The 25,056-nt window shown below is 36.3% G+C and overlaps 1 protein-coding gene across 1 annotated transcript in view; it reads left to right on the top strand.

Annotated features, from left to right (window-relative positions):
• LCA5 (lebercilin LCA5) overlaps window positions 1–25,056 on the top strand; it is a gene marked incomplete at its 3' end in the record, with an annotated part of 89,155 nt that overhangs the window by 5,368 nt on the left and 58,731 nt on the right. The window lies entirely within an intron of this gene.

Genomic DNA, 25,056 nt, shown 5'->3' with positions numbered 1-25,056 from the left:
GCTTTGGGCAAAGAGCAGTTTTAGTTCTCTGATTCCAAGTCAAAGGCTAGAAAAAAAATGGAAATGTTAGTTGGGTAGTCATAGCTAGATATTGGAGGAAACTAGAATTCAGTATCTAGTCCAGTTTACAGGTAGAAACAAAACTTTAAAAAAACTGCGAATAGCACTGGGATCTTACTTTACAAAGGTGTATTTCTGAAACATAATTTTTCTCTATAAAACCACCCTCCTTTTTACCAAAGGTGGACTTTGAACTGCTTCTAGAACTGTATTTCTGGTTTTGCAAATATTTGTAACACAAGGACAATTGCTCTCAAAACCCCAAAGAATTGGGTTGTAACTTACCTAATTTGTGTCTTTCCCTCTGGGCACATAGTTTTAGTTTACTTTAGAGGTTGAGGCCTTTAAAAAATTCCTATCAATCTCGGCCTCTGAGCTTCCAGTGTTGCCAAATTTCTGATCATAGTTATTAATTTCTTTGATGTGCCTTGTTAGGTTTCAGCTGGGACAAACAGTAAATATTTCTGGCAGTATTAAACAATTCTGGACTGAAGAGGGTGGAAAAATTATTACCGTGCAGTTATACTCTTTGATAGCCAAAGGAAAGAAGGGACAGCCTGCATGTTCCAGGCACACAGAAAGCCAAGACAGTCCCTTAGGACACAGGCAATAGCTATCTCTGGGAGAAAAAGCATCAGTAGCAATTGGCATGGATTTGGGAAGGAAAAGACAACATGAAATTTTATTTTACTCTCTCATTGGGCTCAGGAGAAAATCCAGTTACAACACTTCTGAGCATCCTCCCTGGGTTTAAGAAATGCTCTAATTATGGCCCTTAGGTTGGTCTTAAAACAAAGAATGAAAGATATTTGAAAAGGATCACCTGTAAGGAATAATGTCAGTCTTATAGTCTTTTATTTTAGGTACCTCTTATATCTTAACTTTTTATTAGCCTATTACAACAAATCTTTCAGTGCAGCTATTTAAATGTTCTTCTTTAGCATGTCTAATTAATATTGCTTGAAAGGTGGATTTATATGGCTTCAGCTTTACAACATTAGGCAGGGGAATGTTCCCCAGTGAGATATAATGTCAATTTCCACAATTCAATCAAGTAAAAGAGACTCACATAAAGTCTATTGAAAATATAACAGTTACCCTATAAACTTTTACCTTAATTCCATCATCTCTTGCATTCCTAACCATAGCCTCCATTAGGAATTTATCAATAGGTTTTGATTTCACAGTACTGGGTAGGAGAAGTATTCCCAAAATGTGTTTAATGATTACAGATTATTTCTTATATGGTTATACTTGAGTCCATTTTTAAGTTATATATTTTTCAGTATTAGTAAGTTCTATTTTTCAAGTTTACTGGCATAAAGTTCATAATTTCCTTTTATTTTCTATTCAATATATGTAGAATTTTATGTTATTTCCTTTTTCATTCTTACTTGTGCTTACTTTGAATTCTCTCCTTTTTCTTGACTAAATTTACTAGGACTTTGTCAATTTTATTAGCATTTTTGAAGAATGAACTTTTGACATTTTCCTCCCATTTATGGTACATTTTTCTATTTCATTAATATATCTGTTATAATTATTTCCTTGTTTCTAATTCTTTAGTTTATTCTGCTATTTATTTTTTAAACTTCATAAGTTGGATTCTTAGCTCATTAAATTTGAAGCTTTTCACCTTTTCTATTTGTGAGCAGTTAAGGCTATAATGTTCCCTCAAAGAAATGCCTTTGCTGCACCTCACAATTTTGATAATATTGTCTTTATTTTTAAGTCCAAATATTTTGTACTTTCCATTAAATATTTAGTTGAGCAGTGCTTGTTTAGAGGTATATTTATTTATTTTTATTGATATCTAATTTAATTGTATCAAAGAATGTGGTTGTATGACTACAGGTTTTTGAAACTCATTAAGGTTAATTTTATGGCTTAAAACATGCCTTATTTTTATAAGTATACTGGAGGCCTGGTGCACAAATTTGTGCACCGGTGGGGTCCCTCAGCCTGGCCTGCAATCAGGGCAATTGGGGCCATGGAGGTTGGCCTGGGGAGGGCCCACAGGAGGTTTGGCCGGCCTAGGGGAGGGACTGGGGAGATTGGCTGGCCACAGGAGGTTGGCTGTGGGAGCGCACTGACCACCAGCGAGTAGCTCCTGCATTGAGCATCTGCCCCCTGGCAGTCAGTGCGTGTCACAGCAACTGGTTTGGCTGGTCGTTTGGTCCTTCGGTTGTTTGGTCGCTTAGGCTTTTATATTTATTGACTAGAGGCCCGGTGCACGAATTCGTGCACTGGTGGGGTCCAGTTGGCACGCCCCATGTGGGCCGATCTGGGGCAGGGCCGGCCAGAGTGAGGGGCTGCAATTGTGCTGGTCATTCCAGTCATTCTGCCATTCGGTTGCTGGACTTTTATTATATAGGATATTTGTGTATTTTTGGAGAGTTCTTTCTAGATCTGCTGTTGGTATTTTAATGGGGAGTGCATTGAATCTATAGATTGCTTTGGGTAGTATGGACATTTTGATGTCCATACTATCCATGAACACGGTATGTTCTTCCATCTGTTTATGTCTTCCTCTATCTCTTTTTTCAATGTCCTGTAGTTTTCTGGGTAGAGGTCTTTTACCTCCTTGGTTAAGTTTATTCCTAGGTATCTTAATTTTTTTGGTACAATGGTAAATGGGATTGTTTTTTTAATTTCTCTTTCTGTAAGTTCACTATTGGCATATAAAAATGCCATAGATTTCTTGGCGTTAATTTTGTATCCTGCTACATTGCCAAATTCATTTATTACATCTAATAATTTTTTGATGGATCTTTAGGGTTTTCTAAGTACAGTATCATGTCATCTGCGAATAATGACAGTTTTACTTCTTCTTTTCCAATTTGGATGCCTTTTATTTCTTCTTCTTGTCTGATTGCTTTGGCTAGCACTTCCAGTACTATGTCGAACAGGAGTGGTGAAAGTGGGGATCCCTGTCTTGTTCCTGTTCTTAAGGGAAATGGTTTTAGTTTTTGCCCATTGAGTATGATGTTGGCTGTAGGTTTGTCATATAAGGCTTTTATTATGTTGAGGTATGATCCCTCTATTCCCACTTTGCTGAGCATTTTTATCAGAAAAGGGTGTTGGACTTTGTCAAATGCCTTTGCTGCATCAATTGATATGATTATGTGATTTTTGTCTCTCAACTTGTTTATGTGATGTATCACGTTTATTAATTTGCAGATATTGTACCAGCCTTGCATTCCTGGAATAAATCCCACTTGGTCATGGTGTATGATCTTTCTAATGTAATGCTGGATCCAGTTTGCTAGAATTTTGTTGAGGATTTTAGCATCTATGTTCATCAGGGATATTGGCCTGGAATTCTCTTTCTTTGTGGTGTCTTTATCTGGTTTTGGGATTAGGGTAATGCTGGCTTCATAGGAAGAGCTTGGAAGTGTGCGTTCCTCTTGAATTTTTGGAATAGTCTGAGAAGGATTGGCTTTAGTTCTTCTTTGAATGTTCAGTAAAACTCCCCTGTGAAGCCATCTGGTCCAGAGCTTTTGTTTGCTGGAAGCTTTTTGATTACTGTTTCAATTTCATCAGTAGTTATTGGCCTATTCAGGTTTTTTGATTCTTCCTAATTGAGTTTTGAAAGCTTGTATTTTTCTAGGAATATGTCCATTTTGTCGAGGTTCTCCAGTTTGTTGGAGTAGAGTTGTTCGTAGTATTTTTTGATAATCCTTTGTATATCAGTAGGGTCAGTTGTTACTTCACCTCTTTCATTTCTGATTTTGTTTATTTGAGTCCTCTCTCTTTGTTTCTTGGTGAGCCTGGCGAGAGGTTCATCAATCTTGTTAAACCTTTCAAAGAACCAGTTCTTGGTTTCATTGATCTTTATATTGTTTTTTTCTGTTTCTATGTTGTTTATTTCTGCTCTGATCTTTATTATTTCCTTCCTTCTGGATACTGCGGGCTTTTCTTGTTGCTCTCTTTCTAACTCTTTGAGTTGTAAGGTTAGATCATTTATTGCCAGTCTTTTTTGTTTTTTAAGGTAGGCCTGTAGAGCTATGAACTTCCCTCTCTGGACTGCTTTCATTGTGTCCCATAGATTTTGGATTGTTGTGTTTTCATTGTCATTTGTTTTCAGGATGCTTTTTCACATTAACATTTAAAAACATTTATGCAGTTACACATTATTAAAGTAAACAAATTTGATATATCGTGTGCTTTTTATTTTTATTTTAAATATATTTTTATTGATTTCAGAGAGGAAGGGAGAGGGAGAGAGAGAGAAACATCAATGATTAGAGAGAATCATTGATTGGCTGCTTCCTGCATGCCCCACACTGGGGATTGAGCCCACAACCCAGGCATGTGCCCTGACCGGGAATCGAACCGTGACCTTCTGGTTCATAGGTTGTTACTCAACTACTGAGCCACACAGGTCGGGCTACTGTGTGCTATTTATTTATTTATTTATTTATTTATTTATTTATTTAATTGTCTAAAGTTTTACATATGTCTCCTTTTTCCCTGATTGACCACCCCCCACCCCCGCCCAGCCGTTCCCAACCTGCGCAAGCAAGCCCCCGCCACCCCACTATCTGTGTCCATTAGTTATGCTAATATGCATGCATACAAGTCCTTTGGTTGATCTCTAACCCACCCCCCCTCACTCCCCTGCCATTTGTCTCTGGATTTAATTATGTTGATCATTATATCCCACATATGAGTGAGATCATGCGATATTAATCTTTCTCCCACTGGCTTATTTCGCTTAGCATAATGCTCTCCAGTTCCATCCATGCTGTTGCAAATGGTAAAAGTTCCTTCTTTTTTATAGGGTCGTAGTATTCCACTGTGCAGATGTACCACAGTTTTTTAATCCACTCATCTGCTGATGGGCACTTACGTTGTTTACAAATCTTAGCTATTGTTAATTGTGCTGCTATGAACAAAGGGGTGCATATATTCTTTCTGATTGGTGTTTCTGGTTTCTTGGGATATAGTCCTAGAAGTGGTATTACTGGGTCAAATGGGAGTTCCATTTTTAACTTTTTGAGGAAACTCCATACTGTTCTCCACAGTGGCTGTGCCAGTCTGCATTCCCACCAGCAGTGCATGAGGCTTCCTTTTTCTCCACATCCTCTCCAGCACTTGTTGTTTGTTGATTTGTTGATGTAGCCATTCTGACAGGTGTGAGATGGTACCTCATTGTTATTTTGATTTGTATTTCTCAGATGATTAGTGACTTGGAGCATGTTTTCATATGTCTCTCAGCCTTCCTTATGTCCTCTTTCGAAAAATGTCTGCTTAGGTCCTTTGCCCATTTTTTTATTGGATTGTTTATCTTCCTTTTGTTAAGTTGTATGAGCTCTCTGTAAATTTTGGAGATTAAATCCTTATCTGAAATAGCATTGGCATATATGTTCTCCCATGTAGTGGGCTTTCTTGTTGTTTTGATGAGGGTTTCTTTTGCTGTGCAGAAGCTTTATGTTTTGATGTAATTCCATTTGTTTATTTTTTCCTTAGTCTCCATTGCCCTATGAGCTGTGTCTGTAAAGATATTGCTACTACATATGTCTGCAATTTTGCTGCCTATGGAGTCTTGTAGGATTTTTATGGTTTCCCATCTTACATTCAAGTCCTTTAGCCATTTTGAGTTTGTTTTTGTGTATGGTGTAAGTTGGTGATCTAGTTTCATTATTTTGCATGTATCTGACCAAATTTCTCAGCACCATTTATTGCAGAGACTGTCTTGACTCCATTGTATGTTCTTGCCTCCTTTGTCAAATATTAATTGAGCATAATGGCTTGGGTCAATTTCTGGGTTCTTTGTTCTGTTTCATTGGTCTATCTGTCTGTTCTTGTGCCAGTACCAGGCAGTTTTGAAAACCGTGGCTTGGTAATATAGCTTGATATCTGGTATTGTGAAGCCTCCAACTTTGGTCTTCTTTCTCAGGATTTCTGTGGCTATTCCGGGTCATTTTTTTTTTATTCCAGATGAATTTTTGGAGAGTTTGTTCTCTAGACCTTTGAAATATGCCATTGGTATTTTAATGGGGATTGCATTGAATCTGTAGATTGCTTTGGGTGGTATGGACATTTTAATGATGTTGATTCTACCAGTCCATGAACATGGTATGTTCTTCCATTTGTTTATGTCTTCTCATATCTCTTTTTCAATGTCCTGTAGTTTTCAGAGTACAGATCTTTTACCTCCTTAGTTAAGTTTATTCCTAGGTATCTTAATTTTTTTTGGTTCAATAATAAATGGGATTGTTCTTTTAGTTTCTCTTTCTGTGAGTTCATTATTGGTGTATAAAAAGGCCATAGATTTCTGAGTGTTAATTTTGTATCCTGCTACATTGCCATATTCATTAATTAGGTCTAGTAGTTTTTTGATGGATTCTTTGGGGTTGTCTATGTACAGTATCATATCATCTGCAAATAAGGATAGTTTTACTTCTTCTTTTCCAATTTGGATGCTTTTTGTTTCTTCTTCTTGTCTGATCGCTATAGCTAGCACTTCCAGTAGTATATCGAACAGGAGTGGTGAAAGTGGGCATCGCTGTCTTGTTCCTGTTCTTAGGGGAAATGAGTTTAGTTTTTGCCCACTGAGTATGATGTTGGCTATAGGTTTGTCATATAAGGCTTTTATTATGTTGAAGTATGATCCCTCTATTCCCACTTTGCTGAGAGTTTTTATCAAGAAAGGTTGTTGGATTTTGTCAAATGCTTTTTCTGCATCAATTGATATGATTATTTGATTTTTGTCTCTCAATTTGTTTGTGTGATGTATTACATTTATTGATTTGCAAATATTGTACCATGCTTGCATCCCTGGAATAAATCCTACTTGGTCATGGTGTAGGATCTTTCTAAGGTAATGCTGGTTCCGATTTGCTAGAATTTTGTTGAGGATTTTAGCATCTATGTTCATCAAGGATATTTATTGGCCTATAGTTCACTTTTTTTTGCGGTGTCTTTATCTGATTTTGGAATTAGGGTAATGCTGGCTTCATAGAAAGAGCTTGGAAGTGTGCTTTCCTCTTGAATTTTTTAGAATAGTCTGAGAAGGATAGGTTTTAGTTCTTCTTTGAATGCTTGGTAGAACTCCACTGTAAAGCCGTCTGGACCAGGGCTTTTGCTTGCTGGAAGATTTTTGATCACTGCTTCAATTTCTTCAATGGTTATTGGTCTATTCAGGTTTTGGGATTCTTCCTGACTGAGTTTTGGGAGCTTGTATTTTTCTAAATATTGTGTGCTTTTTAAATTAAAGCATTGAGTACCAAGATATACTGCAGATATAATAACAATCATTATTTGAAAGCACTGGTGAATACAAATGATATTTGGCACTATTAGCAACAATCATAATGTCTACTGGTCTCCAAGTCATAGATAATGCTTATTCTTTTGTGGTTTGTTGTCTATGTTCATTCCTAAAGAAAATGCTAAGTTCTGGTTAGACATTTATGAAAATAATAATAGTCCATAAATCAGACCAGGACTAGTATGGAGTGAGTGAAGCAATCATACTCAGCAAATTTAAGGATTACTAAAAACTCAATTATCAAAACATTTTAATGCAATACTTTAAAAATTAAGGCAAAAATTCAGAATGAACAAAATATCAAGATTTTTAAATAAAGAGAGGATCAGTATAGATGTCCTGAATCCTAAGCACAACCCAAAGGATTCTACACATGAACCCCATCCCCAGCTTAAGAATTCCTACATTTAGGCAAGTTGTCTCACTTTTTTTTTTTAACAACTTATTTGGCATTGTTTGGGAAGAACCATCAAAATCTTCCAAATCTCATTTTTGCATTAATAATCTTTATTTGTGACTAGGAACGCAAATAGGTTTTTCTGTGCTACATAAATTCCTCATAGTAAAATAAAGTTTCAAAATCCAATTATTCTCTCTCATTTCTTTGACATTGTTGACAAAGATTAGAAAAACAAATGGAAAAAATATTTTTGACATATTACAGTTTCTGTGTAATCTACTAAAGGCAAGTCGTTTTTAAACTAATTCTGGTATTTCTCTTATAATATGAGATTATTTTTTGCTATAAAAGTAAATTTCAGTAGTGGTATCCCTCTAAGGAGCAAGGAGAAATGTTCAGGAGAGCATGCTAACAGGTTAGGGACACTTCTCGCCCATAAACTGCCTTGTAGAAACGCCATCAGAGACAGAAAACCATGTGCTTTCACTCTTTATTCCAAAGCCATGCTCTTTTGAGAGGTATTCTTTAGCAAGAGACATATTTCTATGTTCAGCTGGCTCCTATGCAGGAAGAACAACAGTAGCAAAACAAGTTTTTCAACACGGTGTTATAATTCTTTGTGGAATTTTTGGAGGACCTGGACTTTATTTTCAATTGTTCCTACATTTGTCGCCACCAGTACTGAAGCTCCACCTAGGGCCCTTTTCTGTAATTACATTCATACTCATTAAAGCTAATCTTTAGGACAGCAATGTGGAAAACAGTTATGCAAATAAGAGTGGCTGTCTTTGTTTTGCTCCAAGAATGTGTCTAACACATACAGATTAGATCTGGTCCCTCACAGGAACGCTAAGATAGTGAACCCGTGGGCTGCTGGCCAGGCAAGGATGCGGTCAACATCTTATCACTGGCCTCGGAACGTTGCTCTCCAGGAATGCAGCCAGCTAACCGTTGTAACAAGGTGGTCCCAGCCCAGGAAGGGAGGTGAAGTGGAAAAACAGTAACTTCCTAGTGCATGAGGGAAGGCTAGCTGGGGAAGGTGGGAGAGGCTTACGTCAGATGAAGGCAGGGAAAGATCAAAGGGCAGGCCTGAAGAATTTGGTTTAGCAGTTGCAATACAACCCTGCAGATCTTGGTTGTCTTCTCTATCTTTTGTATTTCTGTTGGTTGGATTGTCAGTATTTTATGCCTGGCCCACTGGGTGGTTTGTTTTTGTTTCTCCCTCCCTCTCCAGCAGTGAGAGATGCAGAATGATTTGAGCTAGCACCCCAGAGTGTTTTGACTCACACCTGCCATCTGTCTGCTTAGTCACTGTGCAACCATCCTTCCCCTCACTGATGATTTTTATTTGATGTAAGAACTGGCAGGCAGCAGTGGTTGTGTTAGGAGGTTGTTGGATTCCCAGTTTTCTTTATTCTTGTGGTGATGCAGCAAGGCGCATCGATGTTTCAGATCTTCACTTGGCTTTTTCTGGGAACTGCCATATGTTCTTAAAGATACTTAGTGTGTGTGTGTGTTGGGGGGGGGGTGGCGTTGGGGGGAATGGTAAAAAGAGGGGAAAAGGGATTCTTTTTGAAAATGTTATTTAAAAATTGTAGACATGTAGACCATTACCACTCAGCGCAGAGCAAGTGGAACTCTCCCAAATTATTTATATGCAGAGTCCATATAAATAATCCCAGCTCCTAATTTCAGCAAACTACTCTGATTTTCTGCATGTTCCCATGGACAGTCTTGCTCTGTAGAGTTTGGGGAGTAAATTCTCTGTGAAGGGAGATAGAGCTGTAAAGAATTAATTGTTTTTACATATAGTCATTGAAACCGAAGCAGAAATTGTGCTTAAGGGGACCACTCTAGGTATGTAGCCAGATCATTTAGGCAAACAAACCCACTTTAGAATCAGATTACAAACCAGAAGGATGCTTATTTAGTTAAACATCTATTTCATATGCTAACAAAAATTTATGTTTTAATTATTTTACATATGTAAAGAATATAGTATATATAAGTACAGTATAAATAAGAAAAATAAATATTCCTATCCACCACTCAGCTTAAGATTGAAACTGTCATGTTTTGAAGTTGCTTCTGTGTACCTCACCTAGCATTACCACCCCTTCAACGTACTCCAGTCCTTGCTTCCTAGAACTTTGGGTTATCACTTCTTTTTTTCTTTTAAAAAAACTTATGTATCCCTAAATAATGTTTGTTGGCTTTTGTATGTTTGAATCTTATATAATTGGTACTGCAAACTATGTATTTTCTTTCACTTTCTTTTTCATCAGCATTATGTTTCATTCCTATGGATGTATAAAACTATAGTCCATTTGTTTTCACTGCTATATATTAAGGATTCTATTATATGTATCTACCACCACTTGTTATCTCATCTCCTGCAACAGTCCTTTGGGTTGGTTCCAGTTGACTATTAAAACCAATGCTGCACTGAATATTTTAGTACCTCTGTTCTGTTGCACATATGTGAGATTTTCCCTAGTCTAGGGTATTGATCTAGAATTGTAATTGCAGACTGTTAGATGCATGCATCTTGAACTTCCTTAGATAATGTCAAATTATTCTCAAAGGTGATTAGACACATTTACCCTCTCATTAGCAACATATGAGGGTTCCTGTTGTCAAGCACAGTTGATATGTCAGGCCTTACAATGTTTGCCAATATTTTGGATATAAAATGGTATTTCAGCCTTTTCCTAATTACAAGTGAAGTTGGACATATTTGTACAAATTTACTAATCATTGGTTTTTCCTCTTCTGTGAAATGGGTATCCATGCTTTTTGTCCATATTTTTGTTAATTTTCATGTTGTTGTTTTTTACTGGATACACAAACACATATACATACTAGTACACATATACATACACAAAGTAATATATTACTTTGTTTTAACTAATATGTGTCAGAAATTGGAACACATAAGTTTCCCACCCTACCTGACCCTAGCTGATGTCTTCTTGTCTTTTCACACTTTTAAAATGGTGTCCTTTAATAAACAAGTTTTTATGTTAATAGACTTATATTTAACTCTTTTACTTTATGGATACTACTCCTTTTGTGTCTTAAGTAATCCTTTTGTAACACAAAGTTACAAATATAATCTATGTTTTCTTCAGAAAGTTTAGAAACTTACATGTATTTAATCCATCAGGAATTTATTTTTTTATTAAATAATAATATCCATATAGAAAACAAGTTGTCCAGGCATTTTTATTAAGTTGCCCATTCCTTCCATACTACTTAAAAATTGCAGCTCTGACTTCTTTCATATATGTGGAGGGTCTGTATCTGAGGTTTCTATTTTTTGTTTCATTGGTCTATTTGTCTATCTCTACACCTGTAACATACTAGTGGAACTTGAAATAATCCTGAAAATATGGTAGTAAAAGTCTTTCCATCTCCACATGTATATATTTTTTTCTTCAGTAGTATATTGGCTATTCTTTTTTCCTCTTTGGCTATTTTTGTTCTCTTGCTATTTTGTATAAATTTTACAATTAGCTTATCATATTCCACAAAAACAATTTAATAAATGTCTCATGCTGGTTTACTTTATTTAATTATAATTTTTCTATAACATAACTAAGTCTGCACAAATAAGCATTAAATCATTTTAAAGGGGTGCAGAATGATTAAGGAATGAGTTAACTTAGTAACATTAATCCTAAAAATTTAATTAGTGAGGTTTCATATTTGTTTACAAAATGAAACATCACAGCCTATAAAAACCCAGCCATGATAAATGAATGGAGATCTTATATATTCTATGCCAGCTAGCTCATTTTTGAATCAGGTATCTCTTGGGAGAATCTAAGCTTTCAATAAAATCAGTGAATAAGTATTTATTCATAAGCAATTATAATGTGCCAAGCCCTATTCTAGATAATATAGAAAATATATAAATAGTGTAAAATATGATTTAGGTCTTCCAAGTATTTGTAATCTATTGTGAAAACAATTGACTATCAATAAAATTCCAAACTTTGGAGTTCTGACCACGAACTAGTATGGAATAAGAGTTCAGAAAAAGGAGATAACAGTGTGAATTGAAATAATCCAACTACATTTCATAATGGAGGAGGAAGTTCTAAGGGAGGAAAAGCAAAGAAAGGAAGGGCCAAAACCGGTTTGGCTCAGTGGATAGAGCGTCGGCCTACGGACTGAAAGGTCCCAGGTTCGATTCCGGTCAAGGGCATGTACCTGGGTTGCGGGCATATCCCCAGTAGGAGATGTGCAGGAGGCAGCTGATCGATGTTTCTCTTTCATCGATGTTTCTAACTCTCTATCTCTCTCCCTTCCTCTCTGTAAAAAATCAATAAAATATATTAAAAAAAAAAAAAAGAAAGGAAGGAAGAACAAGGTCTGGTACATAATAGACCACCAATAAATATTTGTAAAGTTAGTGGCATCAAGGAATATTCCATCAAATAGGTACAGAAGCTATATATAGGGGCCCAGTGGGAAATTTGTGTGCTAGGTTAGAGGGCAGAATGAATCAAGGAAAACCTGAGCCACAGGTAGCTGATGAATCCAGTTTTAAGGCAATAGAGGTCTGAGAAAAGTGTCATGGCAACGTGAAAAGAATGCAAGTTTGTGAATTTAAATATTTATAAAAGGATCGATGAAATTAGTGATGTATCAGGTTACTAATTAGGAATTTTTAACAGAATAATTAGTATCTAATAAGAAAGATGACCTCAAATGTTCTCACCTGGGATTCATGAAGTATGACTATACTACTGATTCCTCTCCCTCCTTCACTAATTAAGAACTTGGACTTTCTAACAGGTTTGATGGGAAGGAAAATACTTTTGTCTGGACATACTGAGTTTGGGACAATAGAAAAATATAAGCAATTGGAAGCATGGGATAAGAACATAGTTGAGACATCTGCTATGTTTTTAAAAGCTAAAATTATAATGGGATTATAATTATAATTAGTTATGAAATTAATGTGTGCTATATATGGTCAGTCCTCCCAGTCTGAGAATTTAAATAGGGCTGTGTTTGAATGGGACATGGAGGCTGCTGCTTAATTCTGGAGGTTTAATGTATGAATTCAATGCAATTCCAACCGCAGATATTTGACACCGGCAATAAGCCAGGTCTTATTCCTCAGAAGTCCCTGTTCCCATGGAATCTAGACTCTGGTCTGCACTGAGATGCCCCTGGAAGTAACTCGTTCTAAGGGAGGAAGTGCTGCCCAGGTTCTGAGAAGGAAGGAGAGAGCTGTCGGCTCCTTCGTTCTTCTGTGTCCCATCCTCCTCACTCCAACACTAACAGCGATGCTCCACTCATCTCACTCATGCTAACCACAGGAGCGTGGAGGAAACATTTGAGTTCTGAGAAATAGGTTGTACCAGTGGATACTCGAAAAGCGCTGGTAAATAGGAAAATGCACCAGCAATGAGGACCTGGACATCACTGCAGGAAGCTGAGGCAGGAAGAAGGAAATTTGCTGCTGCAGCATGGGAGAGGAGAGGACCATCTCATGAGCACATGGGAGATGCTCCCTAGCGACTCCCATAATTGTTGGGGGAGAGGTATCGGGGAGAATGAATGTGGATTTCTCAAATCTGCATTATTTGCATGAATTTCATTCAATTAGAGACAAGGCCATACTCCAAACGGGAGATTGTAATTTGCACAGGCATTTTTACTTATCACAGTGACTCTGGGGTCCTATAGGCATTGCGTTTGTTGGGACCAGGGGTGAAAAGCTAATGCAATGTTCAGGACAGTCTCACACAAGGAAACATTTTTCTGCCCCAAATGCTAACCAGTATGCCTCTGTTGAGAAACTGTGCATTATAATGACACTAAATAGTAGGATAAACGATGAGGTGTGCTCTATTTCTCTCTCTTCTAGAATTAGTAAGATATTTGATAAATGGCAAAACAGCTATAGTTAATGAGCATTAGTTTTCAAATCAAATATCATGGCAGAAGTAGTGAAATACATAATTTTTGAACTCAAGGAAAGTACACTAATTTTGAATTTTTTAAAAAGCTAAAAATTGGAAAAAATACAGTGCAGTTTTATATCCTTAGAATTCCTACTGCCACACAAAAAGGTCATTGTAGGAAGCCTGATTGTTATTGCACTCATGTTTTAAAAAGATGAGAATTTTCTCTTTTCTGAATCCCCAAAGAATGGAGATTAAGAGGAAATTCAGAGAATAAAGGACTTAAAGAAATTTATCATCTGTGTTCCATGATTCCAGGAAAAAATACCATGTAAGTCATCCTAATGATAGAGTTTTCTTTCCTTTGTGGAAGGAAAACAAAGAGCAATTATCTTAGCTGAATACATTTCTCCCTTCCTAGGCAGGTTTAAATATTATGTCCTCCTGTTGTTGAAAATCCATTTTTTCCTTGTTCTCCTGCCAGAGAAAATTCCGTTTCGTTAATCTAAAGGGGATTTTCTGAATAAAAAGAGAGCGAAAGCTTACCCAGAAAAAGTGGAAGATAGTAAGTCAGAAGCAGCAGGAGATATACCAAGAGAGCATTGCGGGTCAGATTTCAAAGAGAGTTCACCTTCAGTAGCACAAACTGCTGGAGCACAATAATTTCCTCCCTCTTATAATTACAAAAGTGAGAAAGCATATTCTAGCCCCTCATACATAATGTATCATTCTGTCGCCCATCTTGAATATTAAAAGGATTCAGGTCTGCAAAGCTCTTGTGTATTTCTTGAGGGTCAGTTATACATGATAACACAGTATACGTTTTATTTTAAGTGAAGTCACTCATGAATTGGAAGGCTCTCCTTATGAAAAGAATTTGGGATACTAGGCAGAAGGAATGAGTAGTAATTTTGAATTCAGATAGCTCGAGATCAAATCCTGGCTTTACTACTTACTGTGTATTTGGGCAGATAGCTTTGGTTGCCTCATCTATAGCCTGAGAATAGTATTTTCTAAGAAAATTTCATGTAGAATTAGTAAAAGATGCAAATTCAGGGAAAGTACGAATTAATGTTGACTTGAAAAAGCTAAAATTTGAATTAAATATACTACAACTTATATTCTTAAAGCTTCTTCTGCTTGGCATAAAGGCCACTGTCTTCTAAGTTCTATCTACAAACTGAACAGTTTCTTTAGTTCATTTCTCTCTTACAGTACTTTCTAACACACAGCTAGCAGAAACCAACTGACCCGGCTATCTCTTCGGTCAGTTTCCACAAGTGTATTAGATATACTTCCTTTTTTAAAAATTAGGTATACTTTCTATCTTCCAAAGTTACCACAGGTGACAGTTTTAAAAATTGTTTCTCTACTATGCAACTTGAGTCACCATTTTTTCAACCTCCTATAGTAGTTACTTATTGTTCCAGCCTTCACTACTAGTTTGCTCAAAAAGTTTTCTTGCTATACTATTGTAGACTTAGCTAACAGTCTTGAACCACAGCGTTTCCAGTTTCTACTTGCTGCCTAGTCCTAAATTCACTGTCACACTTTAGATATTTGTTATAGCAACACCCCAATTATAGAAATAAATTTTTATATCAATTTTTGCTTATAACAAGCCACTCCAAAACATAGTCCCTTAAGAGCATAATCATTTCTTAGCTCACAAATCTGTAGATTAGCAATTTTGGCTGGACCTCTCTGGATGATTCCACCTGGACTCACTCAGGTGGCTACATTCAACTGGCCTTGCTCATACATGGTGGTGGCAGGAGCAACAGGGGCAGTTGCATCACATGTCTCCAACCGTAGCAGGCTGGCCTAGGCTTCTTATTGCTGAGTTCCAGAACCAGCAAGAAAAAGTAAGTTTCAGTGTGTAATCACTTTTCAAGTCCTTGTGTCACATTTGCTACTTTCTCATTGGTTAAACAAAACATCAGTGTGGGAGGTGACTATCCATGGCCATGGCATGAGTGTAAAGAGAAATTTTGAGGACAATCTGTAGCAGGCGGTGATGCCTGCACTTGGGTTTTTTGGTTTTTTTTAACGTTTTTATTGATTTCAGAGAGGAAGGGAGAGGGAGAGAGAGATAGAAACATCAATGATGAGAAAGAATCATTGATTGGCTGCCTCCTGCATGCCCCCTACTGGGGACCAAGCCTGCAACCCAGGCATGTGCCCTTGACTGGAATCGAACCCAGGACCCTTCAGTCCACAGGCCGATGCTCTATCCACTGAGCCAAACCAGTTAGGGCCTGAACTTGGTTTTAAAGGACACACAGGATTTTACAGATAGACAAGTGGGAGGGAAATTTCATTGCAAACAGAAGGAACGTTACAGTGAGAGCCATGGAAGAATGAACATGATAATCTATTCTGAAAACATGTGTTTTTGCCCTTTCTTCATATTGCCACCATTCAACCTTGCATATTCCAAAATATAAATTAAGAACTCAGATTAAATACTTTATTCATTTTAACAGTTTTTAATGAAAGTTGTATCGAGCCCTAGCCAGTTTGGCTCAGTGGATAAGATGTCAGCTTGAGGACTGCAGGGTCTCTGGTTCGATTCCAACCAAGTACCTAGGTTCCACACTTGATCCCCAATCCTGGTCGGGGTGCATGTGGGAGGCAACCCATCGCTGTGTCTCTCTCACATCCATGTTTCTCTCTGTGTGTCTCTCCCTCTCTCTAAAAATCAATCGAAAAATATCTTCAGGTGAGGATTAGCAACAAAAAAAGTTGTATCGAAGATTACTTTATTCCTGTATCTTCTCAATTATTTCTCCCTTGTATTTGCCCGTTTCCTTTCCTACTGGGCAAGATTTGGCTTTATGTTTAAGGATCTTTTTATGGTCTTTGTCCAGCTTTAGTCTAGTAATGACCACCTTGCTGGGGCGAATGCCTACACGAACAAGTTGTACCATTAGATTTCTCCTGCTGCACTCATTTGATATAGATGACACATTTCTTCCTGTAGAGCGGGCCACTTTGCCAATTTGCTGTCCTCTGTAGTGTCCTCACACAACCTGAACTTCATCATTTTTTCAGATGGGCATGGATCAAACCTTGTACTTCTGTGTCTACCAGAATATTTTAATAAATGATTAAATAGTATGATTTATTTAGTAAATAAATCATAATATATTTAACGACATTTTAATATTCTAAAATATCAAAAAATATAAATTGAAAATTTTTATTTTATATATTTTTCACAAAACTAGAATGCATTGTTTGGAACGAGGAGAAGACGTACTCTTCCTGCAAGTGTGGGAAGGTGCACTGAAATGCCTTTATGGTTCTTGCTTCAGTCAGAAGTCACAAAGGGATCAAACTTCATTTTGGCCACTGGCACTTCAGCGATGGCTGCAAAAGGGAGAATTTAGAATATATTTTAATGTCAAGTTTTAATTCAAACCAATTTGCTTATTATCCCTAAAGAAGTTGTCTTAAAAATTATGAAGAGAACAGTAAAAATACTGTAATTCATATAGTTGGCCCAACTTGCCTTTCAGACTTCAAATTATCATCACTTTCTAAAAATGATAAAATTTCAAAAATTCACTCACCATCAAAATATAATGAAATGAGTCATTAGTATTATTTTCATCCAAGACAATTCAGATTGGGAGTGGTGGGAGTGGTGGGCAGTACATGAAAACAGTAAACACACCAGTGGAATTCCTTGAAAAAACAGGCTTTGTTGGATATGATGGATTTTGCATAGCTGGGTAGAAGAGAGCAAATGAGTAAGTAGTTTGTTGGTGATGGTCAGTTTTATGCAGGAAATGGTTTAGCCAGTGATAGTAGTTGACCTGTTATGTTACACACCCTTGTCTATGCTTAAATGACATCACACAACTCTCCATATTTTAATATTCTAAAATGGAAAGAAACGTGTGTAGGTGCATTTCACATTTAACTGTAGGGGTAGAGGTGGAAAAATTTGCTACCAGATGTATTTCATGCCACTGTCAAGATGTTTGTTTTCAGCATTTTACCTCTGTGATCTAGATGGTGAAAACTGATGTTCAGAGCGTTTGTAATCCAACTTTGTATCTTGGCTCTCTCATGATCTATCTGACATGACAATTTCAGAAGAAGAATGTCATACATTTGAAAATAAGTGAATTACTAAACTATTACATATGGAGTCTTTGGTTAACCTCTTCCCAAGCCCCCACCTCCTGAGATTCCTCATTCTATAAAACCAGAAACAAAGGAGGTGAAGTAACAATTGACACCACAGAAATACAAAGGATTGTAAGAAGCTATTACAAACAACTATATGCCAACAAATTGGAAAACGTGGGCGAAATAGTGTTTTCATTTTTTTAAAGTAAATATCTGACTCTGTTTAATGAATGGATTCTGTGCTTTAAATATCCTTAAAGAAAATTCTTTCAAAAAGGATTTTTAAAATTACATTTATGTTATGCATTTATGCAACCATGGAATGCTGGTTTTGAGGCCAGGATCTAGTGCTATCCTAATGTATGCAACACCTAAGCCATTGCCTATTTGTTTGACAGTGGTTGACCCTCCTGTGTATGGATGACCTGTGCCCAAACTGCTGATTCTACAGCCCATCCATCTCCAGAGCTGAGCTGTCTGGAGGAGTTACAGCAGCAGACTGCACACATCCTCTCTTCTGTTGCTTATTCCCCTGGCTGTCTCCTGCTTTTTGCATGCATTGCTCATACAAGTGAAACTCATTTAACCCTCATCACAAAACAAGGTGCTGACACGTTTAGTTTTCTCTTTTAGGAGATTCTCATGTAAGATCTTAACTTGCACTGTAAAATTTTCTTCCTTGATGATTCTGAGGAAAACAAAAGAGCCCAATCAGATTTGAATAATCCTAAATCCTAAATGAGTGAGGTTCAAAATAATAAACTGTAATGTACATAATAGTCTGTCCATTCCAGTCTGATTAATTCCAAACTCCCTGCAATCAGGGCAAAGTTAACCTGGAAGCACTCTGGAAAAAATTTTGCATGCCAAAGGAGACATATAAATGAATAATTGTCTCATAAAATATTAAGGTTTGCCTAGAAAAAATACATTCTCTGGATGTCTAATGTTTGCCAGCTGAAGCAAGGTTGCTTCCTAGCAAGCTTATCCACTACTAATTACAAAGCACTTTCCTCCAGTGCACATTTAGTCCAAATGTAAATATTCTAAACATAATTACCCTGGGAAGGCTACAGTCTGGGAACATTCCCAGTGGAATGCTCCAGTGCTCTCATTTCTCTATTAATAGTTCCTCACAACTTTTTTTTCATGTTGCAGATGTTCTGAAAACATGCTTGATGCTTTTTGTTGCTTGAAAAGAATGTAAATCTTTTGCATTTTAATACTAATTTGGAAAATTCAGTATCTCCTTCATATTCATAAATTTTAATTTTTGCCATGAACTACTAAAATGATCATAACTTAAAAAGGCAAAAAATTATAGATAAGTATTAATTTAATAAAAATAAATATTTGACCTAGTTGTAATTCTGTATTTCTTCTTTTCCCAATCACCTGATTTATCATTAGTTAGTTTGGAAATGGTCCATAAAATATTATAAAAATGTAAATTGCAGATACTCCTTATATTTTCAGATTAAAACTAAAAATGTTCATGTATTTTTATCAAACTTTGTTGATATGTATATAATATCATCCTACGTGAGCACCTAGTAGTCTACAATTATGCATGTAGTCAGGGAAAAAATATAAATTGAAAATTGTTATTTTATATATTTTTCACAAAATTAGAAAGTATTGTTGTAAAAGTAAATATGTTTCTTTGGAGTTTTCAAAAGTACTTTATTTTTTTTTTCTAATCATAAACGTTAAATATGTTCATGATAGAAAAATCAGAACATATATTTAAAATTAAGACAAAAAAATTCCCTTAGTTCTGCCATCCAAAGATGAATATTTTTACACATTTATTATACTTTTATATTAGTTCATTTCTTTTTTAAAAAATTACTATACTTATTTCTTATTATAAATGTTATGAAAAATTTTTAATGTTTTTCAAAATTTAATCAAAATCATAATATATTTAACCACATACTATTTATGGTATCTTCAATTTTCTTTCAAAAATAACTTTGTGATACTATAAGTGTATGTTTGCACTTTATAATTTTTGTATTTAGAAAATCCTTCAAGGAGAATAATTCTAAAATTCAAGGGATACAGTTGCTTTAAGACTTTTGACATATTGCTAGCAAAAAGGTTTAAACCAGTTCATACTCCCCAAGAGTATAAGAGTGTCTGTTTTTATTACCTCCTTACAAGCATTTCACTATTTTTATTTTTGAAATGGGAAATAAGTGGAGAGATAATAGCAAAATCTACTTAGATCTAATAATTTTATTTTGGAATTTTTAAAAAGACTTCTAATGATATTAGAGTTTCCCACATTTTTTAACATCTGTTAATTTGTCTTTGGCCAATTACTAGGTATCTGTTCATATTCTTTGTCCATCTGTTTAGTGAGGATTTCTTTCACCATTTGTGATTTAGGAAGTTTCCTCCTTGCAGAAATTTGATAATTATTTACTTTAATTTTATGCTTGTTTTTTATATTTTGAATTTGTACACGTAATTCTTAAATTCAGAGATGGTATGAGTAAAGGTTATAAACAAATATCCCTATACGCATGACTTGTCCTAGAATCATTTAATGAATAATCTTTTCTTTTTTGTTAATTTGAGAACTTTTCTTTACCATATACTTTAATTTTTGTAGCACTGCAATATTTTAATATTTGGATATGTTATAACTCTCCTCATAACTATTATTTTCCAACTTAGTTTGAGTGTTTATCTAAAAATATTTTTAGATCATTTTGAAAAGTTTAAAGAAATGGTTTTTGGATGTCAGTGAGCCTGTAAATCAGTTTAGAATGATTTGACATCTTTAAATTATTCTGTTTTCCTTTCCAGAGACATGGTATATTTTTAGTTTTTTCTTAGGTCATAGAATATGACTAAATATCTTGTCTTTTACGTTATTAAGCCAGCTATTGATAGATATATAATAACTCTATCAATAATAACAATATTTACCTATATAATAATACTAGAGGCCTGGTGCACGAAATTCGTGCGGGGGGGGGTGGGGAGGGGTCCCTCAGCCTGGCCTGCACCCTCTCCAATCCAGGACCCCTCGGGGGATGTCGGACTGCCGGTTTAGACCCCATCCCGCAGGGACCGCTGGCTCCTAACTGCTTACCTGCCTGCCTGCCTGGTCACCCCTAACCACTCTGCCTGCCTGCCTGATTGTCCCTGACTGCCTCTGCCTGCCGGCTTGATCCCCCTAACTGCTCTCCCCTTGCTGGCCTGATTGCACCAACCGCCTCTGCCTCGGCCCTGCCACTGTGGCTTTGTCCAAAGGATGTCCCGAAAACGTCTGGTCTAATTAGCATATTACCCTTTTATTAGTATAGATTTATCTCTTTCATTGTCTAGATGTTGCCAGGTATTCAGGATGGGGCAAAAGTAGGTTTACAGTTGTCAGTACATGAAACACAGTTTATTCTTGTATTATTATTTGTTAATTATTGTATAATTTTCCATACAACTGTAAAATCTAACCTACTTTCATCCTGCCCTGTATAATAATAATACTATAATAATACCTACATTCATTAACCTTGGGGTTTACTAAGCAATTAATCTTATTTAAGTTTCAAAATTATCTGAGGAAGTGGACGTGATGGTTTCAATTTTACAGATTAAAAAAAAAAAACCACTAAAACTTAGAGAGTTTGAGTAACATGTTTAATTTGTAACTTTTGAGTGACAGACCCAAGTCTGACTAACCTCTGACTTCAAAGTCTGTGCTCTTAATTGCACTACTCTGCATTATGAAAGCTATTAAATTTTATATTTTTAACTTACATTCCTATTGACTAGGTTTTAGGACATTTGAATTACAAATTTCAAATCAACATGCTTTATTCCCTGTTGCAGACTCCTCAATAAACCCTCTATTGAGTTTCAAAGGATACTCCACAAACAAGAACTCTCAAATGACTGTCATTAGAATTTGTCAAAAGATTAGAAAGGCTCTATTAATATTTATGTGTACATTTTGTCCTTAGCACAAACTTTGTGATTTAAAAAGTATGTCCCTTTTCCACCACTGCAATTCCTTCTATAAAAAACTTCTAGACACTTCAGAAATTCCTAGTTAATTTTTTTCTTCATTAGACAGTCATCATAATGACATAGTATTAATTATACCCACTGTGGTCACAATGGAAAAAATAAGTAAAGTCAGGCTGTTTGGCTCCCCAAAGGCTTTCGAGAATTGTACTCATGAACTACAGTTTCTCAACACAGCTCAACTGACCACAGAATTTTAAAGTGACCATTAAGAAATGGATGATGACATATCAAATAATAGCTTATGAACAATGTAACATTTCTTCAGAATGAAGAAGAGTCCTTAAAAAAAATGGGACCAAACCATATAATTTTCTAGAAAAACTGTACATTGTGGAAGATACTTAATGGAAGAGAAGGAAAATGGCCCAGTCTTATGAGATGAAGTCACCCAAGATCTTTGGTGTTCTGTCCATCATGGCTGCAAGAGTCACCCTTCTTGTTTTGATACATCATGTTTTCATGTTTGTACAAGTGATAAAAATAAATTAAAACAGGCAAATTCAAAACACACACTGGATTTTTGGGTCCCTTCTCTTCACTGGGGCCACAAGCACAGATGATTTTCAGGGGTAGGGAAACTTTTTTTCTGCCAAAAAAGGGCCATATGGATATGTGTAACATCATTCGTGGGCCATACAAAATTATCAACTTAAAAATCAGCCTGCTATTTGGTCAACCATTTCATTAACTCACCTCTAATGCCTTAGCAGGGCCAAGCCAAATTATTTCATGGGCCTTATATGGCCTGTGGGCCAGAGACTCCCTACCCCTGATTTAGATGATGAACTTCTGTACTAAGTTCATCGAAACACATGTGTATCTCACATAAAACTGAGGCTTTGTTGTGATTTTTAAGAGGTTCATGAGAATCCAGTATTTCCATGTGTAAGAAAACATACAAGCACCATCTTCATTAATGTTCTGTGTTTTTAATCAGTGTAACATTGGTACTGGCAGGTACAAACTCAGAGGCTATGGCAGATGAGGTTGTAAAACTAGAACTTTATTCTTTGACTCACATCAGCTGTGAACTCCTTTACTTTATTTGGCTAAATTATATAAGCACTTTTTAAAGAAAAATTTCAGCAATGACTGAAAAGCAGCTTCTACACCAAAAACTGAGTACTCTTTGGAAGACGGAATCCTCTGTGGTTGGCAGCCACAATTAAAAGGGTCTGAATCACCAAGGCAATGAAGGGGTTGATTCCAAACCCTAGGGCATAGCATCTCATGCCTAGAATAACTGCAATCTGAAATACTGCTATCATTCTGAGAATCATCTAACTTACCTTGAATAGCAAATAACCAGTATTGCATGCTCAGAAGTTAGTTATGAAATTCATAAGATGTAGCGCCTCTGTTTTGACAGCTGAGAACGCTCCCAAAGCAACTTTGGATTCTCCTAAGTGAGTCCTTTCCAGATGTTCCTGAGCACACAGATCACCTGGGATGAAGATTATTGTTCTGTAGGTCTCGGGTAGGGCCTGAACTCTGAGTAATTCACAGCAATGCTGACGCTGCCTATTTGTGGACCCTACTTGGAGAAGCAAGACCGTGGCCAGAAAAAGATCCTAGCTGACTTTTATTTGATCCACTGTGAAGGCAGCCACAGCTCCCTTCATATTTCAATAGCTTCTACTGCTCCATTATATGTTAAAGAATTTGGGGATGAGACTTTGTAATTCCAAAGGGTTTATACATACTTGAAGATGTCTTCATAGCCTGCAGTGGAAAAGCCCACCAGAGGGATCAAAAAGGTCATTCAAAAGTAATAGTTCTCCAAATTTTGGAAACATTGCAGAAAAATTCTGAAATGGTCTATATCAGGCTTCTAGGTTCATTATTTTTTAACACAAATATTCATCTGGGATGTAACAACTAAGTTGAGTAAATTATAACTTAAACAATTTGCGGCTTTTCTCTAGTTCTATTATAGGATGTACTTAAGCAGTAAGTATATTTAGATTAAAGAAGTTGAATTATGTTAAATGTTACTCTTATACCACATCACATTGAACAGTTTGGAAGCATGTTGAAAAACATACTTTTTTTTGGTAAAACTCAATATAGGAGCTGTGTCTACAATTAAAAAATGAAACATTTGGCATGTTTGTTAATTCTAGTTTTATTTAATAACTTCCAAGGCATGTAAGTTTAAGCTTTTTTTTTTTAAGTTAATGGGGAAATTTTGAGACGCAATACCAATACTTTAGGATTTTGGTCTTGGTGTTTGTATGAAATTCCGAGGCCTTGATTTAAATCTTTCATTGTACTGTGATTTCCTTTTAGATGCATTGCGCTAAGTGAAACTTGTCAAATAAATTTCCCTTTTAAAAACTACAAAAAAAAATGCACAGAGACAGATGCCATGGTCATGACATTGAAGTACAAGTAAGACAGGTTTGTTGGAGGTGCTAATAGTTGAGGCTGCTGTGCAGAAACACCTGTTGCTAACCAGCTACTTTCTGATAATATTCTGCACTAGCCACACCACATGCAGCGACCATCCTGTGGAAGAGCTCAGCAGCCTGCATGGCCATGACTCCTGGACCAAGTAGGAATGGCAGTGAGGAGATCATGAAGCTAACTGTAAGGTCATGTCTGACCTGTGGTTAGAAGCAAGCTGCTCCAGGTACAATATGTCCTGGAGCCTCAAGAAGCAAGAAACAAGCTGCTCCAGGTACAATATGTCCTAATGGGGGAGGGCTCCTATTTAGTTTCCATCTTCCAGGATTTTCTTAACAATTTCCTCAACTGCTATATCCATCCCATACTCCCATCCCTTAATGCTATGCTTTTAATCCTTAAACTTTTTTTCCCCCCATTTCATTTATGGCTTTTCTGTTATTTCACAGGGACTTTGGGTTGGGCATGTGTTCAGTTCACCACTTCGAAACACTAGGAATAATTTCCCCCATATGGCAGTTGTTTGGTTTCAGCTATCTTATTATGAGCCTGATATCTTACTAATTGGATTAATTAACTCAGACCTTAATAAAAACCAAAGCTATAAGATCACATCGCTATTTATCCAGACACCAGGGACCTGAGCGCCTCCTCCTCCTCCTCTGTCTCTGTCTTCTACTGTAGGCCCCGCCTCCTTAGTTTCTGCAGTTACATCAGTGATTTTCGACCTGTGTGCCTTAAGAATTTTTAAAACATGTAGTACCTAACTGTTTAGTCAGGGGCATTGACCTCTTTTCCCTTAGATTGTC

This window comes from Myotis nattereri (assembly GCF_964212035.1).
Source record: "Myotis nattereri genome assembly, chromosome: 6".
Taxonomy (NCBI): Eukaryota; Metazoa; Chordata; class Mammalia; order Chiroptera; family Vespertilionidae; genus Myotis; species Myotis nattereri.
Note: the sequence above shows the minus strand (reverse complement) of the source record. Positions and strands in the feature narration are given on the sequence as shown.